General features: G+C 39.4%; 1 non-coding gene across 1 annotated transcript; it reads left to right on the top strand.

Annotated features, from left to right (window-relative positions):
• The first annotated feature begins 23,714 nt into the window (after window positions 1-23,714).
• LOC130027853 (U6 spliceosomal RNA) lies at window positions 23,715-23,821 on the top strand. Its single transcript, XR_008793075.1, has one exon. It is a non-coding gene; the product is annotated as a U6 spliceosomal RNA (small nuclear RNA).
• Window positions 23,822-26,813: the final 2,992 nt, after the last annotated feature.

Below are 26,813 nucleotides of genomic sequence, written 5' to 3'. Positions count from 1 at the left end.
GAGAACAGTGCAGTCTCTGCCCCCGCGCCTGGGTGTTCCTTCCCGGAGTCCCTTGGAGGGGAGCGGGTTGAGCTTTCCTCCCCGCCCCGACCAGGGCTACGGCAGCCGAAGACCTCCAGGACCAGCCACCACCATGCTGAGACCACTCTCCGCACACATGAAGGTACTGGCAGAGGGACAAAGCCACGCGGGTTCCGGGGCCGAGACCTCCAAGCCTACTCGAATTGGAGTCGAGCATCTTCCACCCAGATCCTCCAAATTCCAGTAGGCGGGGGTCACACCCACCACCTGGCCCCCTGGCGCCGTGTAATCCCATCAGCGGCCAAGACTCAGAGACTATAAAATCTAGATCCCGGAACCGCGCGGCCGCAAATGCGGCCGCGCGACATCTTAACAAAACTCTTTTTTTTATGACATCTTACTGTCTTATTCCTACTTTGGACAAACTTGCAGGCTATCGAATGTAGCCTGCCCACAGGGCAGAGTCTGGCAAACTCCCCGTGGCGTACCAAATATGCCAAATACCAGTAACAATGATGGGTCTCATTCTCCTAAATAGCCTTGAATATAATCTCAGGGCTAGGATGAAAGAGACGTTACTGGGGCCTGCTCGAGGCAATCGACGAATAACAGGATGATGAAATGAAATGAAATGAAATGGAGCAGGTAGGGGAGAAGTGGTACCGGGGTTCAAACCAGGGCCTCACATGTGCAAGGTTTACACTCTACCAATTAACCCTTGACAACTATGATTGAGAAGTTCACAGGCTTAAGGTTAGTTCTTTCAGACAATGAACTGCCTCAGATTGGGGATAGGATATTGCAAAGCAAGCTAAAATAAAGGCAAAAAACTCGATGATCTCCCAAATGACCCCTTGGATTCATTCTAATGCTGGCTTATTTGTCAAAAACATGGAAATCATGACTGGCTGTGATAGAAAGTCTGGCCTTCTTTACAAACACCTCATTCACTTTGTCAGAATCTGGGAATGAATGTGGGTACAGGAAGATGAGCAGCAACTCTTTAAGGCAAGATAGAAATAATTTCTGCCCCCGATGCCAGTTTGGGCAGACTTTTCCTCTGTTCTATGGGTGGGATTGGAGAGGAGAGGCTGAACATTTACAGCCTGGTCCAGAGAGGAGAAAAATGAAAAGAGCCTATCTGTGAATGTGCAACTTTGATAATGTAATGCTTTTACAACCCTCTAATCATATTTTTGTAATTAACTCCACCCAAGAGCATGAAGCATATTTTTCCTGACATCAGGGAGAAACCTGCCTTACTATACAGGAACATAAATAATCAAAGTGCTTTATGGCAGTGGTCAGGGCTCACTCCTGGCTCTGTGCTCAGAAACCACTACTGGAGGTGTTCAGAGGGCCATGTGCAGTGCCAGGGATTGAACCAGTGTTGGCCACATGCAAGTCTAGAACCTTACCGCTTGCACTATCTCTCCAGCCCTTACCTCCATCATTATCCTTTCTGTTACGGTAATAGTATTGTTTTAGTGCATATTCATGGTTCAAAGACCTGCTTAGATATCATTTTGCATTTTCTATGCATTTAGGTTTGTTTAGGAGCTGACGGCAGAGTCTAAATTTAAGTCTTCACCTGGTCTCCTTGAGCAGTTCTCTTAATCCCTTCAGACCTCGGTCCTTTCATCTGTCAGGTGGAGTCATATAAAGTGCTTGCCTTGTCAAGCACCAGAAAGCCATAGAGGAGATAACAGAAAGGACTTAGTCCAATGCCTGACACAGATTATTTGTGTTATGATTATTATAATAAAAAGTTATTTTGCCTTCTATCAATACATCAAAAGGAACTTTAGTGAATATACTGGACCATGAACACACAAATTAATTTATGTGCTTTCTTGTAGAGGTTAAGTTAATACTGATTCTGAAGGGCAATTTGTAAAATAGAGATGAATAGTTGTAGAGCTTGATAAAAACTGACAGGAGGACCACAAATGCATTGTGTTAGTTGGAAGCTAAATAGGCCCAAGAAGAGAAGAAAGAACTGCTACCTCATAGCAAAAAAGTTTAGCAAAAGCCACGACAAGCAAATATGCTTTACAGGTCCCTCATGGTAACTAGTCTTGGTCGACATGGGAAACAAATATTCTGCACAAACAATAGTATTTGAATAGACTAGAACTCAATAAAGTAAAATCGACTCAGATAGTCTAAGAGTTCTCAGCGGAAAACGAACATACTTTAAGTCTGTTTAGTGGGAGTTCCAACACTAACTGTAACATTTTAAAAAATCTTTTGACTAAATTTTATTGATTTAACATTAAAATATGTTACATTATTTGTCAGCACTCTCAGGGAAAGAATAACATACCTTTGAAGGATTTCCTTTAAATGAATTTGGGTTTCGTTTTTTTTTTTTTGTTTTTTGGGGGGGTCATACCCAGAGATGCTCAGGGGTTACTCTTGGCTCATGCACTCAGGAATTACTCCTGGCGGTGCTCAGGGGACCATATGAGATGCTGGGAATCGAACCTGGGTCGGCTGCGTGCAAGTCAAACACCCTACCCACTGTGCTATTGATCCAGCCCCAAAATGAATTTGGTTTTATGTTAAATTTTGGGCACTGTATTTTACAAAATATTATCAATATTTGGCAAAAACAGTGACAATTCTCACAATGGAGACATTACTGGTGCTCGCTTGAGCAAATGGATGAACAACGGGAGGACAGTGCTACAGTGCTACAGTTCATTATCAATATTATTTTATACATAAACTATGCCAGCACCACACCCTCCACCCAGGTGTCTGAGGCCTCCACTGTTGTCCTAGGATCCCTCACCTACCCTCCTCATCACGGTAGTAAATTTCCTAAGAAGACAAGTTCTCAGTCTTGTAGCCTTTGAGAATTTCCTACTCTCTGTTTCTTCATACGCGGCATATGAGAGGGGTCACTCTGTATCCTTCCCTCTCCTTTTTGATTTGTTTTTGTTTGTGTGCCACACCCAGCTGTGCTCAGGGGTTATTCATGGTTCTGACTCAGGAATTACTCCTGATGGTGCTGATGCTCTGGGAATCACATAGGATGCCGGGGTTAGAACCTGGGTCTGTCATGTGCCGGGCAAACTTCTTACTCTGTGTACTATGACTCCGGCCCTGTCCCCCTCCTTCTGACTAATCTCACTCAGCCAGATACACTCCAGCTCCACCCATAGGGCAGAAAATATCGTTATTTCATTTTTCTCTTATAGCTGAGAAGTATTTCATTGGATATAAGTACCATAGTTTCTTTCTCTAATCATTAGATCTTGTCACTTGGGTTGTTTGCAGGTTTTTTGGGCTATTCTGGCTAGTGCTACACTGAACTAAGGAGTGCAAATGATTTTCTAAATAAACTCTCTCTCTATCAGTAAACTTCAAGTAATGTTTTGTGAGTGGACTTGGAAACTGAGTTTATATTTTTCTATTTTCTGGTTCAACCCAAATCAACTCTGGGAGATACTTGCTGATACACAAACTCCAAATGGTTATTTGTCACTGTAACTTCTTTTTCAAACTCTTCTCTGTGCTGTCTAGACAATCACAGGTCCCATCTTATTTTTAGTGTGCCAAAATTCTTTCACTGTCAAAGTGCTTCATGGACTCCCACATAACATGTGTGGTTTTGTTGCATCTTAACAACTCTATTTCCTTTTCCAGAGCCATTTCTTCCTCACTTTGTCTCATGTGCTTGAAGCGGGTGGTAAGGGCAGGACATGTGAAAGTAGACAAAGTCAATCACAAGCCTCATTCCTCTGGTCACAGTTGACTCAGAGAACAGATGGTAAATCATCTATTCATAGCAGTGCCAACAGAAGGAGACCTCGGCTGGGAATTTTGGCAGTTTCCCACTGCCTTCTCCTGAACTGGGTGTTGAGAGTTGAGAGCCTGAATTTTGGCTGCTCCTCTCAATGCCTTAGAAGGAGACACTCTTGAAGCTGATGAACACCCAAAGAAGGACTGATAGGCACATTGCAGCCATAATCTTTTCCAGGTTTTCACTTAAGGAAGTTGGAGTTCCCACCAAGAAATTTCCTCTTTTATCCAGACTCATGAAACAATCTTCAAGGAGCCTTTAACACAGCACCTGCCATAGAGATGCTCAGTGCTTCATCTCCACCATTGATGGAAGTCCCAGAATTCTCTAGTATGATGGACTGGGATGCTCTAGAAGAATCATAGAGTGTCTGAAGGTTTGGGAAAAGCAGCGTCTGGAGAAGGGAAAGGAAGATGTGAATTTCAGGGATGAAAATCAAGATAGAAATGTGTCCTGCATTCTTGGGGTATACTGAGATGATTTCATGGAGAAGAATCCAGCAGATTAGCCAGCAAGGCCCGGGATGATGCAGATGCTGTTAGCTAAAGAACTTAGACTTTGCCCTAGAAGATCTAGAGGAGACACTGGCCACCAGACTTGCCCTAAGAGATCAGCATTAATCTGATGAATCTCTGTTTGAAGTCAAGGACCTGGCAAGGAGGTAATTTCTCAGATGATCTAAGTGACTCAGGCCCGGGTAACTTTTGTGAGAAAGTTGAAGACAGCATGAGGGATGAAAACCACTGTGCACTTAGTTCTTACCGCCATGATTTTTTTGATGCAGAGGATTAACTACCAGCCTTTTAACACCATGTGCCTCTGAATGAGTTTTCTCCTTGAGAAGAGAAAGGAGAGACTGAGGTATTGGTGTTGTTTGTGCCTGCTGGGTGGTTATCAGTTTGCTATTTCTGCTCCCTTACCACACCCTGTGACTCACTTTGTGTGCTGTAGGTGGTGTTCCTTTTCAGAGCCTTGTAAGCCATTTTCTCTGCAACACAGATCTCCTTTCAATTGTGTATCCAGATTATGTTGCTTTACAGCTACTTTCTTTTAAAATTCACTTTTATTTATTTAGGATGGGGGCGGGGTGTGCCACAGCTGCCAGTGCTTAAGGCTATCTCCTGACACTGTACTCAGGGGCTCATACGTGATGCTGGGAATTGGACCCAGGTCAACTGTGTGCAAGGCAATCTCTTTACCCTCTGTATTATTTCTCAAGCCATACAGCTACGTTTTTTGTGATATTGGAAAGGAGCCCTGGTACAGAGAGGTAGATTCTCACTGCCTTCAGAGAATATTAATAAAATAATCATTTTAAAATTTGATAGAAAGATCTTATAAAAATGTCCAAGATAGGAGAAAATTGTCTTTTCATAACTTGTGGCATGGCATTATGGTGAGAGCCCAAAGGACTGGACTCTCATCTTAGTCCATTCACTACCTATCTTGGGGTCTTACATATATTCCTTAATATTTCTTCCCCTGAGTTTTCTCATCTCAAAATGAAATGGTTCTGACTGGTTCTAAATTGACTCCCAACTCTATATGTCTATACAACTATCTGAATGAGCCAACAGTTGGGTGCAATTCTCTAAGGGAATAAATGGAAAGCAAATAATTTTGCGCTGTGTATCACTGACCACTGGAGGTGCAGTGTGGATTAGTCCAATCCATTGAGGGCTACTTAGATCTGTTGGTCTGTTGCAAAGTAGTCTAAGCAGGACAAATTTACCTTATTATTGTTTTTTTTTAATGGAATCACCTTGAGATACAGTTACAAAGCTTTCATGTTTGAATTTCAGTAATACAATGATCCACCAGCGTACATTTTCTACCACCAATGTCCCCAATATCCCCCCCCCATCCTAACCCTCCCCCTTCTTCTATGGCAGACAATTTCCTCCATACTCTCGCTCTCTCTATTTTTGGGCATTATGGTTTGCAATATAGATACTGAGAGGCTCTCACGGTTGGTCCTTTATCTACTTTTAGCACATATCTCCCATCTCAAACAATCCCTCCAACCATCATTGATTTAGTGATCCCTTCTCTATTCCAGCTGCCTTCTCCCCTAGCTCATGAGACAGGCTACCATCTATAGAGCAATATTCCTGGGCCTAGGTCTACTGTCATTGGGTGTCAGTCTCATGTTATGTTATTTTATATTACACAAATGAGTGCAGTAATTCTATGTTGTCCCTCTCTTTTTGACTCATTCCACTTAGCATAAAACTCTCCATGACCATCCACTTGTAAGCAAAATTCATGGCTTCATCTTTCCTAACAGCTGCATAGTATTCCCTTGTGAAGATGACCAATGTTTCTTTTATCAGTCGTCTGTTCTCAGGCACTTAAGTTGTCTCCAGTTTTTGGCTATTGTGAACAGTCCAAAGCTAAGTAAGATTAAGATATACGAGGTGTGAGAAATTGGGCAGGTATTCTGAACATCAGTCAGCATCTGCATTGATGCTGAGCAAAAGGCCACGTCTCATCTCTTAGCCCTAGTAAACTCATAACCTTGATTAGTGCTTATAGATGAGCTTAAAGAATCCTCAATGAGGAAAAACTAAGGGCCTTTCCTCTAAGATCAAGGACAAGACAAGGATGCCCACTATCACCACTTCTGTTTAACATAGTACCAGAAGTACTTGCAATAGCGATTAGGCAAGAAAAAGACATTAAAGGTATCCAGATAGGAAAGGAAGAAATCAAGCTCTCACTATTCGCAGATGATATGATACTATATCTCGAGAATTCTAAATCCCCTACCAAGAAACTCCTAGAAACAATAGCCTTGTACAGTAAAGTCGCAGGCTATAAAATCAACGCCCAAAAATCCACGGCCTTCCTATATGCAAATAATGAGAGAAAGGAACATGACATGAAAAAAATAATCCCGTTCACAATTGTGCCCCAGAAAATCAAATACTTCAGGATCAGTCTAACTAAAGAGGTAAAGGATCTCTACAATGAAAACTACAAAACGCTACTCCATGAAATAAAAGAGGACACGAGGAAATGGAAACACATCCCCTGCTCATGGATAGGAAGAATCAAAATCGTGAAAATGGTAATACTCCTGAAAGCATTATACAGATTCAAAACAATCCCTATAAGGATACCCATGAGATTCTTCAAAGAAATAGATCAAGCAATCCTGAAATTCATATGGAACAACAAACGCCCATGAACAGCTAAAGCAATTCTTGGGAAAAAGACCTGGGAAGGCATTACCCTCCCCAACCTCAAATTACTACAATGCAGTAATAATTAAAACAGCATGGTATTGAAACAAAGCCAGAGCCGCAGACCAATGGAACAGGTTGGAATATTTGTACACACAACCCCAAATGTGTGAGCATCTAATCTTTGATAAGGGACCAAGAAATGTGAAGTGGAAGAAGGAAAGCCTCTTCAACAAATGGTGCTGGCATAACTGGACAACCACATGCAAAACAATGGGCTTAGACCTCGACATAACACCATGCACAAAAGTCAGATCAAAATGAATTAAAGAGCTCAACATCAAGCCAAAATCCATAAGATACATTGAAGACAAGGTTGGCAAAACCCTCCAGGATATTGAGGCTAGTGGTATCTTCAAAGACAACACTCCACTGACCAACCAAGTGGAAACAGAGATAAACAAATGGGACTATCTTAAATTAAGAAGCTTCTGCACCTCAAAAGATACAATAACCAGAATACAAAGACAATCTATAGAATGGAAAAGGGAGCGATAGCACAGTGGGAGGGCGTTTGCCTTGCACGCAGCCAACATGGCCGACCCGAGTTCGATTCCTCCGCCCCTCTTGGAGAGCCTGGCAAGCTACTGAGAGTATCTAGCCCGCATGGCAGAGCCTGGCAAGCTCCCCGTGACGTATTCGATATGCCAAACACAGTAACAACAAAGTCTCCAATGGAGACGTTACTGGGCCCGCTCGAGCAAATCGATGATCAACGGGAGGGTCTTTACTTTACTTTTACTTTACCCATCTGATAAAGGGTTGATATCAAGGACATACAAAGCACTGGTTGAACTCTACAAGAAGAAAACATCTAACCCCATCAAAAAACGGGGTGATGAAATGAACAGAAACTTTCCCAAAGAGAAAATCTGAATGGTTAAAGGGCACATGAGAAAATTCTCTACATCACTAATAATCAGGGAGATGCAGATCAAAACAACAATGAGATATCATCTCACACCACAGAGACTGGACCACATCCAAAAGAACAAAAGCAACAGGTGTTGATGTGAACCTGACGAGAAAGGGACTCTCCTTCACTGCTGCTGGGAATGCCGACTGGTTTAGCCTTTTTGGAAAACAGTATGGACGATTCTCAAAAAATTAGAAATTGAGCTCCCATTTGAACCAGCAATACTACTACTGGGAATATATCCCAGCAAGGCAAAAAAGTACAGTCGAAATGACATCTGCACTTCTAAGTACATTGCTGTACTCTTCACAATAGCCAAAATCTGGAAAAAACCCGAGTGCTCGAGAACAGATGACTGGTTAAAGAAACTTTGGTACATCTACACAATGGAGTACTATGTAGCTGTTCGAAAAGATGAAGTCATGAAATTTACATACAAGTGGTACTACATGGAAAGTATCATGCTATGCAAAATGAGTCAGAAAGAGAGGGACGGACATAGAAAGACTGCACTCAACTGGGGAATATAAAGTAACAGAATGGGAGACTAACACCCAAGAATAGCCGAGATAAATACCACGAGGTTCACTCCATGGCTTGGAGGCCAGTCACACATGCTGAGGGAGAAGGCAGCTCAGATAGAGAGGGGAGCACCAAGTAAAGGGTGTTGGGAGGACCCTCCTAGGATGAGAGATGCATGTTGAAAATAGACTATAGACCAACATGATAGCCACTCAATGCCTCCTTTGTAAACCACAGCACCTAAAAGGAGAGAGAGAACAAAATGGCATGCCCTGCCACAGGGGTGGGGGGGTGGGAAGGATGCTGGGAGGTGGGGAATGGGCACTGGTGGAGGGATGGGTACTCAACCATTGTATAACTGAAACCCAAGAACAAAAATATGTAAGTCTACAACCATACCACATGGTGTTTCACTAATAAAAATTTTTAAAAAAAAGAATATGAAAGATGCGACCCACAGAAGTACATTGATGCATAAGGAAAAAGGGGCAAGTTTCTAAGGAATCTATAAAACAGCTTGGTTTTGAAAATAATATCTAGAAAAATAATATATTATATATTATATATTATATTAGATATCATTTTATAAATTCATATTGATACAGAAATAGATAAATGCATTTATCTGTAATTTGAAAAGCTAAAATCATAAAATTTAAACAAATGACTTATGGAAAAGGTGTGGAGAGATATGCTAATCCAGTGGGGCAAGATAGGAGACAACAGGTAAAAAAAAGATAGGAGGTTCAATTAGTTAAGATTTTTAAAAAAAGGATTATATTTAGGGCCAAACATATCTCAAAGACTGAGCATTGGGTTTGCAAGCAAAAGGCCTGGGTTTGATCTCTAGCTGCAGATGGTCCCTTAAGCATAGCTGGGAGAGAAATCCAAGGACAGAGCCAGGGTTAGCCCCAAGTACTGCCAAGAGTGAACCCACTCTCCTCTCCTCAGAGTTATATTTAAATTACATTTAAATTCTCTAATAAAAGAACAATAAAGAATTGTTCTTCAGCTAACATTAAAGATAATTAAAAGATGAAAAATCAAACCAATAAAGGAAGCCAATTCTGCCCTTTCCCAAAGGTTATATTTAAACAAATTCTCCATCAGAAGAATAAAAAACTTTACATTAATAATAATGAAAATTAAAAGATGGAAAATCTAGCCAATAATGGAAGAAGGAAACTTTAGATGTTTTCTAAAGATAGTTTGTTCAATTTTTGTTTGTCTGTTTGGGTCCATGCTCAGGGCTTACTCCAGGCTCTGTGCTCGGGGATCATTCTTGGTTGGTTCTAGGCATCATATGGGGTGCTGGGGATCAAACTCGTAGATGTTTTCTAAGAGCAAAGAGAAAAATAAAAAAATAAAATTAAAATAATTAATATAGAGCTTAGTGTGGAGAAATTTAAATTAGGACTTATAGGTGTTTTTAAGTGAGAAATATTATGGAACTAAGAATGATAATTCAGCCAGATAGTTATCCCGAACAACACTCTAGTGATGTGAAAAATTCTTCACTTACACTGATAAAAAGAAGTTCTTTTGAAAAAAAATGCAAAACCATAATGGCAGGATGTTTTAAATATAAGAGTCAACAAAAGTATTTTGGGTATAAGAATTATCAGGGCCAAAGAGATAGTAGAAGGGATAAAGCATTTTTCTTGTATGCAGGGTTCAATCCCCTGAGCACAGAGCCAGGAGTAATCCCTGAGCACTTCTAGGTATGGCTCTGAACCAAAAAACAAAAGAAACAAACAAACAAAAAGCATTACCACTAATCTGTCTGTAAACTTGGCTAAGTCACAGCACCCAGATACTTTATTTTTGCTTTCAATATTCATTTCATATACAAACTATCATTTAATTTTTTTAATATAACATTTTAAAATTCTAGTAGTTTTAGCCATAATAGTCAATCCAAATTCTTGAATTTTTAATTTTATAATTGAAATAATGTTTTTGACATTAACCTTTTAAAGACTTGCATCTCAGTATAAATGTACTCTGGGACTGGTTATGTCTTATCACACTTTATCTGTGTTTTTCCTTGCATTCCAAACCCAAGAGTTCCTTTTCCGACTGTGGTTATTACACCCTTTATACTCAGGGACTCTGAGGAGCTTCAGCCTTTTTGGAAACTCTCTGTTCATGAGAAAGGGACTCATTCCTGACGTTACATTTGCTATCAATGAAACAAACATCTCTGAATGCAGCAGTTATGTGTACCTAGGTTGAGAACTCAACATGAAAAAAAAACCTGGCACCTAAGTTGTGCAGGAGGAAGAGAGTGGCATGGAAGACCTTCAAGAGCATTGAAGAAATAGCTAAGAGGATGAAGAACCTCTGGCTCCTGGCACATCTCTTCAACTCCACTGTTCTTTCTTCATTAACATAAGCCTCAGAGACATGGGCCCTACGAAAACAGGATGAGAACGCTATTTGGGTCTCCCAAAGAGGAATCGAAATAGCTATGCTTGGAGGATCACGCTTCACTCAAGTGAGAGAAGGAATCCGAAGTTACGACCTCCGCCAACGATCAAGAATCAGGGATGCTGTCTTGTTTGCCAAGGAGTCGAAACTCAGATGGGCTGGACATGTAATGCGATTTGGAGACAACTGCTGGACTAGAGCCGTTACCAACTGGATTCCACGGGTCAAAAGATGGAGTGGCCGCCCACATACGAGATGGTCAGACTTCTTCATCAAGACCCTGAACAAATGGTTTGAGACTCTTTGTGTTCCTGGAGTGAGAAGACACCATTGGGCTACACTAGCATTTGACAGGGACAAATGGAGACTTTACTGGCACCTGCGTGAGCAAATTGATGAGTAATTGGATGTCAAGTGATCAAGTGATTACTTTCTTTAGAGTATTCACCACTATTTTCACATTAGATATCTATTTTATTAACACTTTGTAATTTGTACTAAGAAATGCAACTTTTAACAGTCATTTTAGAAATCTGTTGGCATGGAATTCCTAAAATGCTTAGTGATTTTATAAAGCAAAAGAAACAAACAAACAAAAAGCATTACCACTAATCTGTCTGTAAACTTGGCTAAGTCACAGCAAGGTGTCTTTATATATGCCTAAGTGATAAAGCAAGAAAAACTTCTTTTGTTGCATCAATGAGCTAGCTGACTTTGGAAAGCCTCTAGGTAACCTAAGGCAAGATATTCTTGCCTTCTGAATCAACCACCTACTTAAAGGGTTGGAAATTTGATAGTCGTTGCCACTTCTGGTAAAAGGAGAGGGACTGGAACTTGAGTTCAATTACCAATGACCAATGATCTAATCAGTCATGTGAATGTAATGATGTGTCCATAAACAGGATAAAGTTTCCAGATTGGTTATCATGTAGCGACTCAGGAAAAGTGGTTAACTTAAAGGGCAGGGGATTCCACAAATATTCCCACACATCTTTCTCTATGCTTCTCTTCTACCTGATTTCCTTAGTCATGGTAATTAGTAATGTAAGTAAAATATTTTTCTGAGTTCTTTCTATGAGGCACTCTAGCAAATATATCAAACAGAAGTAAAGTGATGTTGGAATATCCTATTCATAGGCAGTGGCAGAGTTAATAATTGGTTGGTAGCACAGATAATAAACTGGATTTGCTATTGGTATCTAATGTTGGGGCCATAATATAGGACTGAATCCTTTTTTTTTTTTTTTGGGTCACACTCAGCAATGCACAGGGGTCACTTCTGACTTTTCACTCATGAATTACTCCTGGTGGTGCTCAGGGGACTATATAAGATTCTGGGAATCGAACCCTGGTTGACCACATGCAAGACAAGCACCCTACCTGCTGTGCTATCACTCCAGCCCTGAAACTGAATCCTTAACTTGTGCTATTTGATTATACCTTTACATAAAATTGTGTATGATTTGAGTAGAATTGTATTATAATGTTGCTGGGAAAGTGCTTGGTAACATGGAGAAAGCACAGAGGGAAACTCTAAGACTGCTAAAGTTAGAGATCAAGTCTAGATTGCTTACTGCGGTAACCCTAACTCTAGCCAGAGTGCAGGTACATAAGAATCACATAAACATTTCTCAGGTATATCAATAGAAAGCAGCACAATTGGGTGCTTGAGGAGACTTACACAATTGCACACATTTTGCCTTTAAGATTGTACTCCTTGAACATAGGCAGAACTCTCCAATAAATAAATAAAACTCCAGATTTTGGCTATTGTGAATAGTGCTGCAATGAACAAAGTTATACAAATGTATTTCATCCATTGCTTTTGAGTTCTTGAGGTATAATCCAAGATGTGCATTTGCTGGGTCAAATAGAAGCTGAATTTCTAATTTATTGAAGAATGTCAGTATTGTTTTATCACCAGGGAAATCAAATACTGAGTTGTCTTCAAAAGTTTAATGCTGAAGGCAAAGACAAAAAAAAATCCAAAAGTAAATGGGGTTACATCAAATATTTTAAATGGCAAAAATTGAATTAAAATTAAAAGACACCCTAATTAATGGGAAAAATTTGCACAAAATACATCATGTAAAGGGCTAATATATCTAGTATTTATAAAGCACTCACAAAGTTCAACAACAAAATAATTGCAATAACCTCACTCAAAAATGGGGAGATAGTATAAACATACATTTTTTAAGGAAGACATGAAGACAGGTAATAGGTATATGACAAAGTGCTCATTGTCACTTTTTATTAGGGAAAAGCAAATTAAAGCAAAAATGAGGTATCATATCACACCAGTGAGAAAAGACATATATGTAAAAGACTGGAAACAACCAATGTTAGAAGGGGTATAGTTAAAAGGAACCCTTATTCACTGTTAGTGGGGATATCATTTGGTTTAATTTCTATGGAAAGCATCTGATATTTTCAAAAAAGTAAGACTAGAACTCCCATGCCACCCAGTGGTACCACTTCTTAGCATTTACCACCAACACAAAAACACTAATTCACCCTTATGTTCATTGCAACACTTAGTACAATAGCCAGGATGTGAAAAAAATCCAATGTTTAACTGTGAATTAGTGGATCAAGAATTTGTGATGTTTGTACACAGTGTAATACTATGCAGCTGTAAAACAACATAAAGTCATGCAGTTTGCTATAAGTGGATGGAATCGGAGGGGATCATGTTAAGTGAAATAAATAATAAATAATGGATTTATTTACATCTGGAATATAGAAAGTCAAAACAAGAGGATAGATAGTCTGGAAATATGACGAACACTGGAATACAAATCCAATTACCAGATAGTGAGGGGAGGCAAAGAAAGAAGCACAGACTAGAAGAGATGCAAGGATAGTGTGGAGGGTCGTGGGCACGTTGTTGGTGGTGGAATGTAGAAATTTTTCATATTAATACCATAAAATTTGATAATCTCTCAATTACTTAAACTACAATAAATAAAAATAATGAATTAAAAATAAAACAGGTATTAAAAAGATTGTATTTCTAGTGTTAAGGGGATAGAAAGAATCAGAAATTCCCTCAGATTACCCATAGATCTTGAATATAGCACCAACCGTCTTGTCATCATCTTCACTTCAACTATAATCAGCCATATTCTTCTGGTTGAACCTGGTTAACCTTTCACTGAACACAACAGGTGCTCTATCAAGTTACCGGCGCCAGGTGGCCTGGGGTATATTCTCTTTCTAGACTTCGTTCCCGGAATTGGCAGCTGGTAACATCAGGTACCTAACTGTAAGCAAGTGAACCAAGGAAACCAGAACCAGTCCATCAAGTTGATGTCAAACTAATTTTATGAGGGACCTGACCCTCTTACTCCAACTTCATCCTCTTAAGACTCCTTTTCCTTACACTCAGGAAGACAGGTGTGTATGCCTCTGTGTGTGTGTGTGTGTCTGTGTCTGTGTGTGTGTCTGTGTATGTGTATGTGTGTGTGTGTGTGTCTTTTGATATTTTCAGTTAAAGACTCTGTCATTCTCCTGACATAAAGTTGGTGTCCCCTGAAAAAAGGTTTTCTTGGTGAAAGCTCCTTATTTCAAATGTTTTGATTTTTGTACAACTGGAAATAAACCCAATTTTTCAGTAACACTAGAAGTCTATCAGGAATAAATCATCAGAAAGACACAAATATTTATAGAAAACTGTCTACTGAAATAATTTAAGAAATCACATTGTTGTTGTTTTTATTTTTTTGAAAGCAATCGTGTTCCTTGTAAAGCTTTAAAGTAGTAAAAGGAAAGTTGTCTAGTTCTATATTTATGATATAGGCTAGTTAGCTATATAGATACTAGTTGGTTTGTGTTTTTCTAAATACACTTCTTTGTATATATTTACACTATTAATATAACAACTTTTCCCTTTTTACAAAGGCTGTTATTGAAATAATTCATTTAGTCTACCTTAATAATGTGCTTTAAAATTATTATTTGTCTCTCTAATATTATCCACAAATATACTAAAATTTAGCACAGAATACAGATTTAGCTCCATGTATTTTATCTACTATATTACACTCCTAGCCAAGGAGACTCCCTGCAACATTTGTGACTAGTGAGAGTTTGCACTCTCTACTGTTATAGCTCTTAGCCAATGAGAGCTCAGTCTCTATCACGATTGTTATGCAAGACATTCTATGTGTTCTTCTGTGATTTTCCTTTCTGCCATTTAGTTTGAATTATGGGAGATAGTTTACTATACTATTGACTAGTCAAAGGGTTTACTAGTGCTGCAACACTTAAATACTTGAATATTTACATGTGTTTAATGGTGCTACATGTGCCCCAAAGTAATAGACAAAATCAGGCAAGAAGTTAAAATGAAAGTGTTGTGAACCACCAAAGTACTTTGAAAACAATCAAGGGAACAGAGGATAAAGATTAACAGGCAATTAGTATTGTGAAAACTCTATGACATTGTGAAGGGTATCATAAATGCCATCAAAACCTGGAAGAATGGGGCTACAGTGACATGAACTGTAGCTCGGATCATGCAATTACCTCCAGGAATTTAAGGATGGGGAGGCAATTGCCAACATAGAATGTGAAAATACAGCTCCCTGCATGCAGGGATGTAATGCCCTGCATAATCAGCCAACTCAGCTAAAGCTCTCATTTCCAGTAACCAGCCCACACACAAACTAAAGTATGTTTTTATAAGTACAAAGTATTTTTGCATTATCTTTTCAATTTTGCCCTTAAAATATTTCAACACGCTCTGGAAACTTTCCATGTCAGCACACATTTAATCTGCCATCCTAAAAATAATGTCTCCATAATTAATTTACTATATTTTCCTAATTAATCCCTTATTAATGGATATCTGGGTTGTTTCCAATATTCTCTGTTATGAGTCACAGTGCAATTGCCAAAAAGCAATGAAGATTGTATATTAATTACTTATATCACTTTTTCCCCCAAATTCATTTTTTAAAATAGTAATTTAAAGAACTGTAACTTACAAAGTTATTGATAGTTGAGTTTTAGGCATATAATATTTCAACACCAATCCTACCACTTGTGTCAACTTCTCTTCATCAGTGTTCACATATTCCCTCTCTAACCTTATTCCCCACCCTATTCTCTTCCTGTCAACTTGACAGGCACATTACAAAGTTCCTGTGGATGCAGCATTGATCTCCAGTTTTCAGTGTTGTAGAGTTTGTGTTTTGATATATGGCTCTATCACTGTCCCATGTCATCAGTATAACTGAAGCCCTGATGCCTGTTCACCCATTACGTCAAACTCTCTTCTTCACCCTTCCTCCACCACCCTCCACCCCTGATTTCTTTCCTTCTCTGTTCTTCTCTCTAAACACTGAGGTTAAGGGTGATCTAGGTCTAGTTTTTTAAAAATTTTTATTAGTGAAACACCATGAGGTACAGTTGTAGACTTACAAATTTTTGTGCTTGGGTTTCAGTTATACAATGGTCCAGTACCCATCGCTCCACCAGTGCCCGTTCTCCATTGTTTACATTTTTAAAACATTTTTGTTAGTGAAACACCATGAGGTACAGTTGTAGATTTACAATTTTTTGTGCTTGGGTTTCAATTGTACAATGATCAAACACCAATCCCTTCACGAGTGCCCATAATCCACCACCACGGTCTGAGTATCCCTCCCAACCCATAGGTCTAGTTTTTTAGAATGTTTTTTCCTCTATGTCCTTGCCAACATGGTGGGCTCTTAAGAACTTTTAATGTTTTTCAATTTACATTGAAAATAAAGTCCTATTATTATTAATTTGCAGTCCTTTAACACAGTTAGATGTATTTTATGTTTGCTGGCCATCTGTGTTTCAAATTTTTCAATTTTTTAAAATTTTATAAAGAAGTTTACAAAAGGGCTGGAGTGATAGCATAGTGGGTAAGGCATTTGCCTTGCAAATGGCCAACATGGCCAGCCCGAGTTCGATTCCTCCGCCCCTCTCGGAGAACCCAGCAAGCTACCAAGAGTATCTTGCCCGCACGTCAAAGCCTGGCAAGGTACCCGTGATGTATCTGATATGCCAAACACAGTAACAATTGTCACAATGGAGATGTTTCTGGGCCCGCTAGAGCAAATCGACGAACAACGGGAGGACAGTGACAGTGACAGTGATTACATTTAATACTCAAACAACAATCCCATCGTCATTACACCTTCTCACCACTGAACCCCAATCCTTGCACCAAAGCAGAACTGAAATAATATATTTTGTGTTATTTGCTATGAAAAACCACTGAAAATGCTACAAAAAAGTATCCTGAGAGGAAAGAGTGTGAAGATTGTTGTATTTCACCCAGGGGCCATTAAGCCCCTCTATAAGAGATCACTAACATGTTGTTAAAGGTTGAGCCTTGCCAGGCTCTGCCGTGCGGGCGAGATATTCTCGGTAGCTTGCCGGGCTCTCTGAGAGGGGCAGAGGAATCGAACTCGGGTCGGCCATGTTGGCTGCGTGGAAGGCAAACGCCCTACCGCTGTGCTATCGCTCCAGCATATATATATATATATATATATATATATATATATATATATATAAATTTGTAAAAAATATTTCCCTCTAAGATTGGTTGCCTCTTACTTTGAACCCCATCAAATGTGGTGTGGTATTCTTGGAGTATGGCTAGGCTGTGTGGTGTAAAGTGTCCTGTGGTCCAGGAATAGGTTCACTCATTGGTGAGGCTCGATCCAAGTGTGTGGAGAGTGGCCATAAGCATGGCGGCAATTGAGTTCTGGAGGTTTTTGGCTGTTGGGGCTGGGTCCCTTGGGGCTGGGAGGGCTCTCATCCATCCCCTTCCGGGGAACCCAGAGTGAAAAAGCCTGCTGCAGGGTCTGGTGGTATGCTATGATGGGTGTCATGTTAATCTCCCTTCCAGAAAAGAAGGACATGTGATCTGGATGGTGGCTGATGATGGGATTATCTGGTGCCTGTATTTCAAATTTTATGAATTCTTAATACATGGAACCTTCCCGTTTTCTTTGGTTTACTTATAACACAAAAAAATGAAAATAACGAAGCTACTTCATATTTAGTAAATTTCATACAAAGGGCATTACAAAACATAAAATCATTGAAAATTGCATTTTAATTTTTAATGATGAATGCATTTATTATATGATAAGTAAAAAACTGTCACTGTCATCCCATTGTTCGTCGATTTGCTCAAGTGGGCCCAGTAACATCTCCATTGTGACAATTGTTACTGTGTTTGGCATATCGAATACGTCACGGGTAGTTTGCCAGGCTTTGCTGTGCCGATGAGATACTCTCGGTAACTTGCCGGGCTCTCCGAGAGGGGCTGAAAAATTGAACTTGGGTTGGTCATGTTGGCTGCTTGCAAGGCAAACGCCCTACCTGTTGTGCTATCGCTCCAGCCCAAGTAAAAAACAGAATATAAAATTGTACAATGTATTGTACAAGTTTTGTCTCATTAAATATTGAGAAAAGACTTGAAAGGTGGAGGGAAGTGTTTAACTGTGAGGTAGTAAAGTGTTATGCATGAAACCCTATCAGACAATGCTGCATACTGTAATGCCACATGTTATTAAAGAGAGCCTTTCATCGAAGTGACATCTGCACTTGTTTGTTCATTGCAGCACTGTTTACAATAGCTAGAATCTGGAAAAAACCTGAGTGCCCGAGAACAGATGACTGGTTGAAGAAACTTTGGTACATCTACACAATGGAATACTATGTAGCTGTTAGAAAAGATGAAGTCATGAAATTTACATACAAGTGGTACTACATGGAAAGTATCATGCTAAGCAAAATGAGTCAGAAAGAGAGGGATAGACATAGAAAGATTGCATTCATCTGGGGAACATAAAGTAACAAAATAGGAGACTAACACCCAAGAATAGCCGAGATAAATACCAGGAGGTTCACTCCATGGCTTGGAGGCCAGCCACACATGCTGAGGGAGAAGGCAGCTCAGATAGAGAAGGGAGCACCAAATAAAGGGTGTTGGGAGGATCCTCCCAGGATGGGAGATGCATGCTGAATGTAGACTATAGATCAAACATGATTGCCACTCAATGCCTCTTTTGCAAGCCACAGCACCCAAAAGGAGAGAGAGAACAAAAGAGAATGCCCTGCCATAGAGGCAGGGTGGGATGAGGGTGGGGGGATGGCGATTGGGAGGGATACTAGGATCAGTGGTGGTGGAGAATGGGCACTGGTGGAGGGATGGGTACTTGATCATTGTATAGTTGAAACCCAAGCACAAAAATTTGTAAGTCTACAACTGTACCTCATGTTGTTTCACTAATAAAACAAAAAATAAATAAATAAAAGAATATTTATATAAGTAAACACTATTTCCAGGCTTTCAAAGTCATTTCAAGAGCATCAAGATATTGACCTGTGTCTAACCCATCATATCAGACATTGTCTTTTATTATAAATAGAAAAATATTTTGCATAATTTAAAAAAAAGGGAGCAAGCAGTAGGTTGGTGTCCATTGAAGGAAAAATTAAACAGGAAATAATGCAATTTTTTAAACTGCAATGTAGTCATAAAAATCACTTGCAATAATAGACACCCAATTTAGGGTACTCGTGGGAGACGTTAACTCAATCTTGAAGGGTTACTTATTTATTAAAATAATATTTCACCTTTAAGAAAAAGAGCCTCTCATAGAGGCAGCCTTGTGGGTGGGAGGCAATCTGGGACACTGGTGAAGGGATTGGTGCTGCTACAGTATATCTAATCAGGAACAAGTTTGCAATTCACAGTGACTAAATGAAAAAATATTTTAAAGAAAGAAAATGCACAGATCTTTATTTGTAACACTGTGGCACTGTCCTCTCTTGTTCATTGATTAGCTCTAGGGGGCCCAGTAACATCTCCATTGTGAGACTTGTTACTGTGTTTGCCATATGGAATACATCACGGTAGCTTGCCAGGCTTTGTCAGGCCAGAGAGATACTCTTTATCTTCGTACTTGCCGGGCTCTCTGAGAGGGGTGGAGGATTTGAGGACAAGAAATTATTGGTAATGCTAATACTGTTTTTATGAATTTTAATATTTTCCAGAATTGCTGGCTACCTATTGTAACCTGCCCACACGGCAGAGTCTGGCAAACTCCCTGTGGCGTACCCAGTATGCCAAATACCAGTAAGGATGATGGGTCTCATTCTCCCAACCCTGAAAGAGCCTTGAATATGGCACTTTTAAAAAAATCTCAGGGCTAGGACAAAGGAGACATTACTGGGGCCTGCTCGAGGCAATCGACGAACAACAGGATGGTCGTGATCGTGATTGTGATCCAGAATTGCTACAAAGGGCATTTACTGCATAGTGCATTTGGGATTATGACCCAAAACTTCGTAACTAATATGCTTTTTAACATTGTTCTGGCTGTTCCTCAGGGACACTGGAGAGATCTAATCTGAGATGCGTGGTCACAATGACTTTCAAAGCACGGGAGGAACTGACTGTGGGATGGCTGGATAAGTAGGGAACATGTAGTAAGAGGTCTTGTAGATCATGCGTGGTTTGGTGAGCATCGTGGAGCATCCAGGCTGTGCTTAGGGAGCCCAGGGCTCAGTCCTGGTGATACTGTGTCAGCTCTGCATTCCCACAGAGGATACATTGCTTGCTGGGCCATGTGGTGCTGCCCTGGCAAGACAGTGTTGGGGGCCACCACGGTCACACTCCAGGGTGCTGACAGCCTCTGTGCAGTGCCAAGATCAAACTCTGGGCATTCTCCTGCCAAGTATGTGTTCCCGCCCTCTGAGCTATCTTCTTGCCCCCAAGGTAGCTTCCCCCCCATAAATAAATGTGAACTTTGTCCTAACAGATTAAGAATTAGCAGCAACTCATTAAAATTTTAACCAGCAAAAAGGAAAATTTCTTCCGAAGAACTCTGCAGTTACCTCTTCAAATAAAGTAGAATTAATAACAAAGACCTGAGAACAACTGGTGCTTTTCCCATCTCGCTGTGGAGTTCAGAGTCCTCTCACTCAGTTGGAGATGTCACTTCCACAGTGCTTGTCAGAGTGACGGACTTCCACTGTGAGGACATGCAGACAGTGTGCTGCCGCAACTTGGGGAGAATTCTTCACAAACCCCATGATGTCTTAGAAAATCATAACTTTCAGAGATCGTCTTTACTTTTAAAATTATATTTATGTCTTATTATTACTGTCGCTGTACTCCCATAGTTCATTGATTTGCTCGAGTGGGCCCAGTAACATTGTGAGAATTGTTACTGTGTTTGGTATATCGAATATGTCATGAGTAGCTTGCCAGGCTTTGCCGTGCAGGCGAGATACTCTTGGTAGCTTGTCGGGCTCTCTGAGAGGGGAGAAGGAATAGAACTCAGGTCGGCCATGTTGGCTGCGTACAAGGCAAACACCCTACCTGCTGTGCTATCACTCCAGCCCATGTCTTATTATATATCATTGAATTATACATAATTAAACATACAGCTCTATAAAAAATAATATACAATTTAACTATGTTTAATTTAATTATTAATCATTAGTTCAAGGTGTAATTTGTTGAAGGCAGTTTGATTAACTCAACAGTGCTCAGTAGCAATAAATATACTTAATAATAGTTGGAATTTGATATTTTTAAAATATCCCAACTATTATTTGAGATACTGATGGTATGTTTAACCTAAGAATCAATGAATTCTCTCTTGTCTGGGTAGATGGATATGAGCACAATTGTCGTTCTTTTTTTTATTTTTATACATTTTTATTCTTTATTTATTTTATTTATTTTTATATACATTTCTTTCATTGATATCTTTTCTGAAAAGGAAATGGGCTACATGTGCAAAGGATGCTTTGCAAAGTCTAGTAACTTTGCAAGACATTGACATAAGGATAAGTTATTCTAAAACTCCCTAAAATGGCTAAAATATAGGAATCAATCAATTGTAAAAACTCTGGCTTTTCAGATAAAGCCAAAATCTAGAGTCCCCCTTCTAAGGTTGATGTATGTTTTAAAAACATTTTTTAAAAACCAGTTGTTTATTTATTAATTTATCTATTTTTCTAGCAAAGTGGGTAGGGCGTTTGCCTTGCACGTGGCCAACTGGACCAACCCGAGTTTGATTCCACTGCCTTTGATTCCTCCACCCCTCTCGGAGAGCCCGGCAAGCTACTGAGAGTATCTTGCCTGCATGGCAAAGCCTGGCAAGCTACCTGTGATGTATTTGGTATGCCAAACACAGTAACAACAAGTCTCACAATGTTACTGGGCCCGCTTGAACAAACCAATGAACAATGGTACAACAGTGACAGTGACAAAATGGATATAATATAACATACAATATATCTAATGTAATCTATATTAGCACATGTCTATAAAAGGATTTCTACCTCTTTTCTTGTGATCCCAACTTCCTTAGTCTCAAATTTTTTATTCAAAAGGAATGGTATTGAAAACCCAGAAATAAACACTCATGTATGCAGGCAATTAATTTATGACAAAGGAATTAAGAACATGAATAGAGGAAGGAAAATGTTTTTAATAAAAGCTGCTTGGGAAATTATTGGGTCAGATGCAAAAGAATGAAGTTGTACCACTATTCACATCACATACAAAGATAGATTAAAGACTTAGACATTAGACCTAAGTTCATAAAACACATTGAAGAAAACATAGACAAAATGCTCCATTATATTTGTTTCAGTAATATCTTTAGTATTATATCCTATTGACGAATAAAAGACTCAAATGAACATAATGATACTCTATCAAACTATGAAGCTTCAGGGCTACGAAAGAAATAGTCACTAAAACAAAGACACACTGTCGAGTAAGACATATTGCACACTATTCTCCTGACAAAGGGTTAATAGTTAAGATATGGAAAGCACTCACAATAAAAATAAAAAATAGACCCATCAAAAAATGGGAAAAAGATCTGAGTGGACATTTCACTTAAGAAGATATATGATTGAGAGACAAAGGAAAGTATTCATCATCAATGGTTATCTGAGAAATGCCAATCAAAATGACATTGAGATATCACCTCGTAGGGCTGAGAATGGCTTGTATCAAAAGGGCCAACAAGTGCTGGGGGGATATGGATAAAGGGAAACCTCTGTCACTGTTGTTGGGAATGTAAACTGGTTCATCCTCTATAAAAAAAAAACAGTTTGGACACACCAAAAAAATTAAAAATAGAACTAGATACCATATGATCTAGGTACCTAAGCTCTAGGTAGATCCAATTTTAGGTATCTATCCCAAGAAGCACCAACTCAAAAAGATAAATGCACTTTTCTGTTTATTGCATCATTATTTATAAGTCAAGTTCTAGAAATAATCCAACTGCCCAATGACAGAGGGATAAAGAATTTTGAGTATGTATCACAATAGAATACTGCTCATCTACAAGAATAGATAAAATCTTTCTTTTTGATGAGTGAAATTAGTCAGAGGGAGACAGAATGATCTCTTTTGTATGCAGGGTATAGAGTAACATAGTAGAGAAATAACAAATGTCTAAAGGCAATAGAATCAAGAGCATAAGAACTGATACTTGAAGTAGTGGTAGCACAGGAGTAAAAGACCTATAAAACAAATAATACTAAAACACAGTGAAGACATTGAATAAGTATTAAGAGATGGTGCCAGTCTGTATTTGTGGATGATGAGAACTAATATAGTCAAAAGGTTGACATAACAAAAGTTAATATGTGCACATTTAATGGAATTCCAATCAAAATCCAGTAATGTTTTAAAGAATACTAAATATTAGTACTTCTATAGAATCATAAAACTTCTCAAACAGTGTTTACTTTGGTAGCACATATGCTGAAATTGGAAAGATACAGAGATTAGCACAGCCCTTGCAGAAGGATGTCAGGAAAATTTGTGAACTTTTCTATAAAACTTTTAGTAGTTTTTCTATAAAAGGTTTAGTAGTTTTACTAAAACTAAAACAAACAGGACTGGAGAGAGAGCATAGAAGGGAGGGTGCTTGCTTTGCCTGTGGAAGTTTTAGGATCAATCCCTTGTACCTCATATGCTCCCTCAAATCATTTCTGGAGTGATCTCTGAGCATAGAGCCAGGAATGATCCCTGAGCATCACGAGGTGTGCCCTCCTCAAACAAAATAAATTAATAAAACAAAAACCTTAAATAACTGTAGTAATCCTGAAGAAGAAAAAGAAAATGGAAGTGTTGTATTACCTGACTTCAAACTATACTATTGGGATGGAGCGGTAGCACAGCGGGTAAGGCATTTGCCTTGCATGCAACCAACATGGCCGACCCGAGTTCGATTCCTCCGCCCCTCTCGGAGAGCCTGGCAAGCTACCCATGATGTATTCAATATGCCAAACACAGTAACAACAAAGTCTCACGATGGAGACGTTACTGAGCCTGCTCGAGAAAATCGATGAACAACGGGAGGACAGTGACTCTCTCTTAATAAAAACTGCATTGTATTAGAATAAAAATGAACATACAGATAAACCAAAATAAATCGAAAAGAATTAAAAACCCAGAAATAAATACACACATTTATTAATAGTCTCTTCAACAACTAGTGTGAGAAAAACTGTATTAGGTAGCACATGGAAAGAGAAAAACTAGACTATTCTTCAATCCCATGTACAAAGATTTCAAAAGTGTATTGAAGACTTTGATATAAGACCCAAAGCCATAAAGTACATAAAAGATAAGAGAGATAAACTGCTCTATGAGATTAACATAGAATTGTCTTTGGGAAATTGACATTATCAACAATGATAATAAAAGTAAAGATAGGCAGTTAGAATTGCATGACATTGAAAAGATTTTACAGAGCATACAAAAATCAAAGGAACAACAGAAGGAAAGGACAACCTACTGAATGGGTGAAGATGTTTGAATATTAAACACCTGGTAAGATGAGGCTGAAGAGATAGTATAGCAGGTAGGGCACTTGTCTTGTGTGCCCTACCTGGGTTTAATCCTCAGCAGCCCATCTGGTCTCCTGAGCACTGCCAGGAGTAACTCCTGAATGCAGAGCTAGAAGTAACCCCTGAGCATTGGCAGGTATGACCCAAAAACCAAAAGCATAAATAAATAAACATCTGGTAAGAAATTAATATCCAAAGTACATAATAAACTCACAAGTTTGCAGAAACAACATACCACATGCTAATTTAATAATTGGGTAGACACAAATAAAGGATGTTTGGAGGATCCTCCCAGGAGGGGAGATGCATGTCGAAAGTAGACTATGGACTGAACAAGTTTGCCACTCAATGCCTCTTTTGCAGACCACAACACCCAAAAGGAGAGAGAGAACACAGGGGATTGCCCTGCCACAGGGACAGGGGGGATGGGGGGATGGGGGTGGAAGGGATATTATCCATGGTGGTGGAAAATGGGCACTGGTGGAGGGATGGGTATCTGATCATTGTATAATTGAAACCAAAGCACAAAAAATTGTAAATCTACAACTTTAAAAAAAATAAAATAAAGGGAAAAAAAAAGAAAGAAAAAAAAATTGGGTAGACAATTTGAATAAACCCTTCTTCTAAGGGAGCATGCAGAGAGATCGCTGATATGCACATAAAAAATTCTCATCACCAGTGATTATACCTGTGAGAATACCTTACATCAAAAGCAACAATATGTATTGGAGAGGGTATAGAGGAAAAGGCACCCAACCTCTGTGCATTATAAATTGGTGAAGTCATTTTGGAAAGCAGAATGGAGCTTTTCAAGAAGCAAAAGACAGGGACAGGAGCTACTATATGATCCAGCTACTCATTTTGGGTATCTATTTGAAGTGTATGGAAACATTAAGATTAAAAAGATATCCGTCCAATGCTTATTGCAATAGTACTTATAACTGATTTATAAATAACTGATTTGTAAAAGGTAAAGGCCCTCCCGTTGATCGTCGATTTGCTCGAGCGGGCCCAGTAACGTCTCCATTGGAGACTTTGTTGTTACTGTGTCTGGCATATCGAATACTCTCGGTAGCTTGCCGGGCTCTCCGAGAGGGGCGGAGGAATCGAACTCGGGTCGGCCATGTTGGCCGCTTGTAAGGCGAACGCCCTACCCGCTGTGCTATCGCTCCAGCCGTCATTTGTAAATTGATAGTTTCTAAATATATAAGTAACTGAGGAGCCTATAATTTGTAACATGGTATATTTAACAATGGAATACTATTCAGTTTATGAAATAGATGAAATTTTGGCAATAAAATAAAAGGAGTTCAAAAGGATTATGTGCAGTGATTCAGAATAAAAAAGACAATTGTTGGATATTTCTTAATATTTCACCCACATGAGCAGTAAAATGACATGGAGATTGATGAACAGACAAAAATCAAAAAGACAAATCACAAGTGCACACAGACAATAAAACTCGAATTACCTGAGGAGAAGGAGAAGAAGGTTGGGGAAAAGAATCAAGATTGTGAGAGTGGTTAAAAAATGAATTCAGGGGCTGGAGCACTTGAACAAGTGTACAGTGGGTAAGGCACTTGCCTTGCATGTGGCCAACTAGATTTAATATGTGGAACCCCATGTTGTCCCCTAAGCCCCTTTCAGGAACGATTCCTGAGTGCAAAGCCAGGAGTAATCCCTGAGCTCAGCTGGGTGGGGTCCAAAAAAACCAAAAAAAACAAAAAAACCAAAGCTACATACAGTATGATAAGAATTCTGCTTCTGACATCTTAGTAAGAGCAAATGATAATGACTGATTTGGAGGGTGATGAAGAAAAAGAGAGCAAAACCAAAAGGCATGAGGACGAGAGTGCATTCTCACGTACACTGGTTCTCCTTTCCAGGCCCTCGCACTAAGATCAGCTGTTTTGAGTAGTCATTTACTTGGACCTTGAACTCCAGGGCTCCGGAGAGGGTGGAGCAACATTTATACCTGGACAGC

The sequence above is a fragment of the Sorex fumeus genome, unplaced genomic scaffold, assembly GCF_029834395.1.
Source record: "Sorex fumeus unplaced genomic scaffold, SorFum_2.1 ptg000037l, whole genome shotgun sequence".
Taxonomy (NCBI): Eukaryota; Metazoa; Chordata; class Mammalia; order Eulipotyphla; family Soricidae; genus Sorex; species Sorex fumeus.
The sequence above is the reverse complement of the archived record's forward strand: the minus strand, read 5'-3'. Positions and strand labels throughout refer to the sequence as shown.